This window comes from Zeugodacus cucurbitae, chromosome 2 (assembly GCF_028554725.1).
Source record: "Zeugodacus cucurbitae isolate PBARC_wt_2022May chromosome 2, idZeuCucr1.2, whole genome shotgun sequence".
NCBI lineage: Eukaryota > Metazoa > Arthropoda > Insecta > Diptera > Tephritidae > Zeugodacus > Zeugodacus cucurbitae.
The window spans coordinates 40513674-40521106 of NC_071667.1; positions in this window are offsets into that span (position 1 = coordinate 40513674).

A 7433-nucleotide genomic window follows, 5' to 3' on the forward strand; every position below is an offset into this window, starting at 1 on the left:
AGTTTTAAGTATTGTTTTTTTGTGTTCTTATACAATTCAAATTAAATTTCACCACTATTACGATTATTACATATATTCGTACATTCATTTGTATATAGATGTTAATTTAACAATATTTTACATTTACATTAATTGAGTGCTATTGCGTACGTTCAAAATTTATAAGTTAACAATCACAATATTGAAAATGATAAATTGTAAGTTCAGCCTAATAATGCTACCATAATCAAATCAGAAGTAAGATGAACAACTTCGGCACCTCAATGTTGTTTTTAGAGCTTTGTTAATTATCCATTGTGTAAATCCAATGGCATCATAGGAGACACTGTTTAGCATGTCGAAAATAAGTGTTGAAAGTGATAATGCAAAAGCCCGATGTAATTTGTAGTACATCATCCGATGCCAAAAAAATATTTAAAGTTGGTTAGAAAAAATTAAAATATCTATATTCATAGAACAAACCTTGTTATTTGCCTGTTGCGTTGTGCGATTTTATTTTTATTGTGAATTTGAATATGTAATACTTGTTGTTGCTGCTACACCATTTGGCGATTCTCCACCAATATTATAAGCATGGGAAGTATTAATACCAACTCTGTTAAATAAGAAGAATATAAAAATTATTGTTTTGTTTTAGTTTTGCAATTGAATTCGTTTCAATAATACCTGTTGTTGTAGCATATTTTGTGTTGTATTCCTAGGTGCATGATTTTTGTTACTTCCTGACACAAAGGACTACCAGTGCTTCTTCCATCATACATCGAATTTGTAATGTACGATTGATGAGTGATTGCCGTTGTATGTCTCGTAGTACTGCTGGTAGGATTCCCCGCACCCATACCAAGTATAGCTGCCTTCCTATATGGGAGTGTATGAGTGTTATTCAGATTAAGCTTTTGTTTTTCTTTCGAAGTTTGCAAATATCCGAAAATGATAATAAAAAGATAAAAGTATATTCTAATAAAAAATTATATGTTCTTCTTCTTCTTGACTGGGGTAAACACCGCTAACGCGGTTATAGCCGAGTCCACAACAGCGCGCCACTTCGCTTCGTTTGGTTTGGCGCCAATTGGTTATACCAAGCGAAGCCAGGTCCCTCTCCACCTGGTCCTTCCATCGGAGTGGAGGTCTCCCTCTTCCTCGGTTTCCACCAGCGGGTACTGCATCGAATACTTTCTGAGCTGGAGCACTTTCATCCATTCGAACAACATGCCAGGTCATAGCCGCTGTCGTTTTATTCGCTGGACTATGTCTATGTCGTCGAATAACACATACAGCTCATCGTTCCATCGTCTGCGGTATTCGCCTTTGCCAATGTTTAAGGGACCATAAATCTTCCGCAAAACCTTTCTCTCGAAAACTCCTAGTGCCGTCTCATTTGATGTTGACATCGTCCACTCTTCTGCACCGTAAAGTAGGACGGAATGATGAGAGACTTGTAGAGTTTGGTTTTTATTCGTCAAGAGAGGACTTTACTTTTCAATTACCTACTTAGTCCATAGTAGCACCTGTTGGCAAGAGTGATTCTGCGTTGGATTTCCAGGCTGAAATTGTTATTGCTGTTAATGCTGGTTCCCAGGTAGACGAAATTATCTAAAACTTCAAAGTTATGACTGTCAACAGTGACGTGGGAGCCAAGACGCGAATGCGCTGACTGTTTGTTGACGACAGGAGATATTTCGTCTTGTCCTCGTTCACCACCAGACCCATACGCTTCGCTTCCTTATCCAGTCTGGAAAAAGCAGAACTAACGGCGCGGGTGTTGTTTCCAATGATATCGATATCATCGGCGTACGCCAGTAGCTGTACACTCTTATAGAAAATTGTACCTTCTCTATTTAGCTCTGCAGATCGTATTATTTTCTCCAGCATCAGGTTAAAGAAATTACACGAGACTGAGTCACCTTGTCTGAAACCTCGTCTGGTATCGAACGGCTCGGAGAGGTCCTTCCAAATCATGACGGAGCTTTTGCTGTTGCTCAACGTCAACTTACCCAGCCATATTAGTTTTGCGGGGATACCAAATTCAGCCATTGCGGCATAAAGGCAGCTCCTTTTCGTGCTATCGAAAGCAGCTTTAAAGTCGACAAAGATATGGTGTGTGTCGATCCTATTTTCACGGGTATTCTCCAAAATTTGGCGCATGGTGAATATCTGGTCTGTTGTTGATTTTCCAGGTCTAAAGCCACACTGGGGGATGGGGTCATATGAAGTTCACGCAAGGGAGGAAAGTTTCTGATTGCCATTCACTTGGGAGTGGCCAGGAACGATTCTTTTGCATATGACTCAAGCAGCTCACGACTTCCGGTTTTAGACCAAGTATCCCCTGGGTAGCTAACAGACATCCGTTTGGAGGCGAGCTAAAGTGAGAAGGCGAAGCCCGCTTGTGCGGTTGTGCGTAGGGCTTGGGACCCACCACATAAAAAAATCTCCCCAATGAAAATAATCACCGAGCCTCGGATGAGAAACCCCCCTTTTGATGACGACCCCTGCAAACGTACTAAGGATCATGATTTGAGGGCATGCACCTGGAATGTCCGGACTCTTAATTGGGAAGGTGCCTCTGCCCAGCTGGTTGATGTCCTCATACAACTAAAGGCTGACATCACCGCCGTCCAAGAAGTGCGATGGACGGGACAAGGACGGAAGAAGGTGGGTCCTTGTGACATCTACTACAGCGGCCATATAAAGGAGCGCAAATTCGGTGTTGGATTTGTGGTGGGAGAGAGACTACGTCGCCGAGTCCTGGCATTCACCCCGGTGGATGAACGTCTTGCCACAATCCGCATCAAAGCGAGGTTCTTCAACATATCGCTGATTTGCGCCCACGCCCCAACGGAAGAGAAGGACGATGTGACCAAAGATGCTTTCTATGAGCGCCTAGAACGCACCTATGAGCGCTGCCCCCGCCACGATGTCGAAATCGTGCTTGGCGATTTTAACGCCAGGGTGGGTAAAGAAGGTGTCTTTGGCACAACAGTCGGAAAATTCAGCCTCCATGACGAAACATCGCCAAACGGCCTGAGGCTGATCGACTTCGCTGGGGCCCGAAATATGGTTGTCTGTAGTACCAGATTCCAGCATAAAAAAATTCATCAAGCAACGTGGCTATCCCCTGATCGAAACACGCGCAATCAAATCGATCACGTTGTGATAGACGGAAGACATGTCTCCAGTGTTTTAGACGTGCGTACGCTCCGAGGACCAAACATTGACTCGGACCATTATCTAGTAGCAGCAAAGATACGCACTCGCCTCTGTGCAGCAAAGAACGCCCGTCAACAAACACAAGGAAGGTTCGACGTCGAAAAGCTGCAATCACAAGCGATAGCCGAACGATTTTCCACTCGACTTGCACTCCTGCTCTCTGAGAGCACTCATCAGCATCTCGATATAAGGGAGCTGTGGAACGGCATCTCAAACTCATTGCATACCGCTGCAGCCGAAACAATTGGTCTCCGGCAACGCCAAAAAACCAGTTGGTACGATGAGAATTGTCGTTCCGCAGTGGAGAGAAAACAGACTGCCTACCTCGCAACGTTGCGATCGACCACAACACGTTCGGGGTGGGATAAATATCGAGAACTGAAGAGGGAAGCGAGACGCATTTGCAGACGTAAAAAGAAAGAGGCCGAAATGCGTGAGTATGAAAAGCTTGAAAAGCTGGCCGACATGGGTAATGCTCGAAAATTTTATGAAAAGATGAGGCGATTAACAGAAGGTTTCAAGACCGGAGCATTATCATGTAGGGACCGAGAAGGTAATCTGGTAACGGATGTCCAGAGCACACTGGGATTATGGAGGGAACACTTCTCCGACCTGCTCAATGGCAGTGAAAGTACAACACCAGGAGATGGCGAACCCGATTCCCCAATCGATGACGATGGAATAGATGTTCCATTACCCGACCATGAAGAAATTCGTATAGCAATTACCCGCTTGAAGAACAACAAAGCGGCGGGGGCCGATGGATTACCGGCCGAGCTATTCAAGTACGGCGGCGAAGAACTGATAAGGTGCATGCATCAGCTTCTTTGTAGAATATGGTCGGAAGAAAGCATGCCTGACGATTGGAATCTTAGTGTGCTCTGCCCAATCCATAAGAAGGGAGACCCCACAATCTGCGCCAACTACCGTGGTATAAGTCTCCTCAATATCGCATATAAGGTTTTGTCGAGCGTATTGTGTGAAAGACTAAAGCCCACCGTCAACGAACTGATTGGACCTTATCAGTGTGGCTTTAGACCTGGAAAATTCACAATGGACCAGATGTTCACCATGCGCCAAATCTTGGAAAAGACCCAAGAGAGAAGAATCGATACTCACCATCTTTTTATCGATTTTAAAGCTGCCTTCGATAGCACGAAAAGGAGCTGCCTTTATGCCGCGATGTCTGAATTTGGTATCCCTGCAAAACTAATACGGCTATGTAATGAGGACAAGACGAAATATCTCCTGTCATCAAACAAACAGTCAGGGCACTCGCGTCTTGGCTCCCACGTCACTGTTGACAGTCATAACTTTGAAGTTGTAGATAATTTCGTTTATCTGGGAACCAGCATTAACAACACCAACAATGTCAGCCTTGAAATCCAACGCAGAATCACTCTTGCCAACATTTGCTACTTTGGATTGAGTAGGCAATTGAAAAGTAAAGTCCTCTCTCGACGAACCAAAATCAAACTCTATAAGTCGCTCATTATTCCCGTCCTGATGTATGGCGCTGAAGCGTGGACGATGACAACATCCGATGAGACGACTCTTGGGGTTTTCGAGAGAAAGGTTTCGCGCAAGATTTATGGTCCTCTAAACATTGGCAACGGCGAATACCGCAGACGATGGAACGATGAGCTGTACGATTTATACGACGACATTGACATAGTTCACCGAATAAAAAGACAGCGGCTACGCTGGCTAGGTCATGTTGTACGGATGGAAGAAAACACTCCAGCTCTGAAAGTATTCGATGCAGTACCCGCTGGAGGAAGCCGCGGAAGAGGACGACCTCCACTCCGGTGGAAAGAACAAGTGCAAAGTGACCTGGCTTCACTTGGTGTTTCCAGTTGGCGCCAAAAAGCAAAAAGGAGGAATGAGTGGCGCGCTCTGGTGGATTCGGCTATAATCGCTTAAAGCGGTTCCTACGCCAAATATATATATATATAAAGCCACACTGATAAAGTCCAATCAGTTTGTTGACAGTGGGCTTTAGTCTTTCACACAGTACGCTCGACATTACCTTATACGCGATGTTGAGGAGGCTTATCCCACGGTAATTGGCGCAAATTGTGGGGTCTCCCTTTTTGTGTATTGGGAAGAGTTCACTGAGATTCCAATCGTCAGGCATGCTTTCTTCCGACCATATTCTGCCAAGAAGCTGATGCATGCACCTTATCAGCTCTTCACCGCCGTATTCGAATAGCTCGGCCGGTTGTTCCTCAAGCGGGTAATTGCAATTCGAATTTCTTCACGGACGGGCAATGGAACATCTGCTCCATCGTCGTCGTTTGGGGAATCGGGTTCGCAATCTCCTGGTGTTGTACTTTCACTGCCATTCAGCAGGCTGGAGAAGTGTTCCCTCCACAAACTCAGTATACTCTGATCATCAATAACTAGATCACCTCTGGGGATCCTACAGGAGAGTGCTCCGCTCTTGAAACCTTGTCTCCGGATCTTTTCGTCAAATTTTCGAGCATTACCCCTGTCGGCCAGCTTGTCAAGCTCTTCATACTCACGCATTTCGGCCTCTTTCTTTTTTTGTCTGCAAATGCGTCTCGCTTGCCTCTTCAGCTCTCGGTATCTTTTCCATTCCGCTCTGTTTTCTCTCCACTGCGAGACATCAATCCTCATCATACCAGCTGTTTTTTTGACTTTTCCGAAAGCCAATGGTTTCGGTTGCAGCTGTACGTAAGGAGTTTGATATGCCGTCCCACAGCTCCCTTATACCGAGATGCTGATGAGTGCTCTCAGAGAGCAGGAGTGCAAGTCGAGTAGAAAATCGTTCGGCTGTCGGTTGTGATTGCAGCTTCTCGATGTCGAACGTTCCTTGTGTTTGTTGACGTGTGCGCTTTTCTACACAGAGGCGGGTGCATATCTTAGCTGCTACAAGATAGTGGTCCGAGTCGATATTGGGACCACGAAGCGTACGCACATCAAAAACACTGGAAACATGTCGTCCATCTATCACAACATGATCGATGTGGTTGCGAGTGATTCGATCCGGAGACAGCCAAGTAGCTTGAGGGATTTTCTTATGCTGGAATCTAGTACTACAGACGACCATATTTCGGGCCCCAGCGAAGTCCATCAGCCTCAGTCCGTTTGGCGATGTTTCGTCATGGAGGCTGAATTTTCCGACTGTTGTGCCAAAGACACCTTCTTTACCCACCCTAGCGTTGAAATCGCCAAGCACGATTTTGACATCGTGGCGTGGGCAGCGCTCATAGGTACGTTCTAGGCGCTCATAGAAGGTATCTTTGATCACTTCGTCCTTCTCTTCCGTCGGGGCGTGGGCGCAAATCAGCGATATGTTGAAGAACCTCGCTTTGATGCGAATTGTGGCTAGACGATTTGTGATTTTATGTTTAGTATATATTTATATAAGGTTTTATATTATCAATTCACCCATCTGCCTAAAGTGGCATAATCCTTGTTCTGCTTCTCTTTTTAGTTTTGTATGTACGCACCAGATGTGCGTTGCAGCTCGTTTTGCCTTCCGAGACCATTTTTTGCCTTAAAATAAACTGCATCCAGTCAAACATAGTACCGCTCTGTAAAGGTAAAATTTAATAAATATAAAGTAATATAAGTAACAAATTATTAATACGCACTTACATCCACTCACTTCAAATTTTCTTTTCATATGAATTGCGGCCATGGCGGAGATTTTGATCGGTTCATTGTAGTATGTGCATCTCTCTCTTATACATACAAAAATTAGGGTTAATGAATGTTGCCACTCTAACTACCGAGATTGCCATTTAACTACTAAAAGTTACTATTGCGTATGTGTTGCTAAATGCTGAAAAACTTTGCAAGTGTAGTGGTGTATGAGTTAACTCCGTTTTGTAGGGATGTATGTATATGCGTGAATGTAAAACCTGTCCTTTTCAAATGTTTCTTACCTCTTAAAAACTTCTTACCCGTAGCATTGTTTCTAAAATATGCATAAAGTATAATTATATTATAGTTTTTGGAACATCTGACAATTGTATTATTTTTTGTCTTTAGCTGAAATATTGTAAACGTTTAATCTTGAAGTATTGAAATGATTATATTTAGTTATAAATATACCTTGAGCATTAAAGTCCATACTAGGGCTCTTAGAATTGCTTGAATAACCTGAAAAACGATTATTCGAATATCCGGTTGGTAACCGTTCGTATGAATGTTAACCGAACTACCCTGCAAAACGAACGCTCTCTCTCATTGATTTT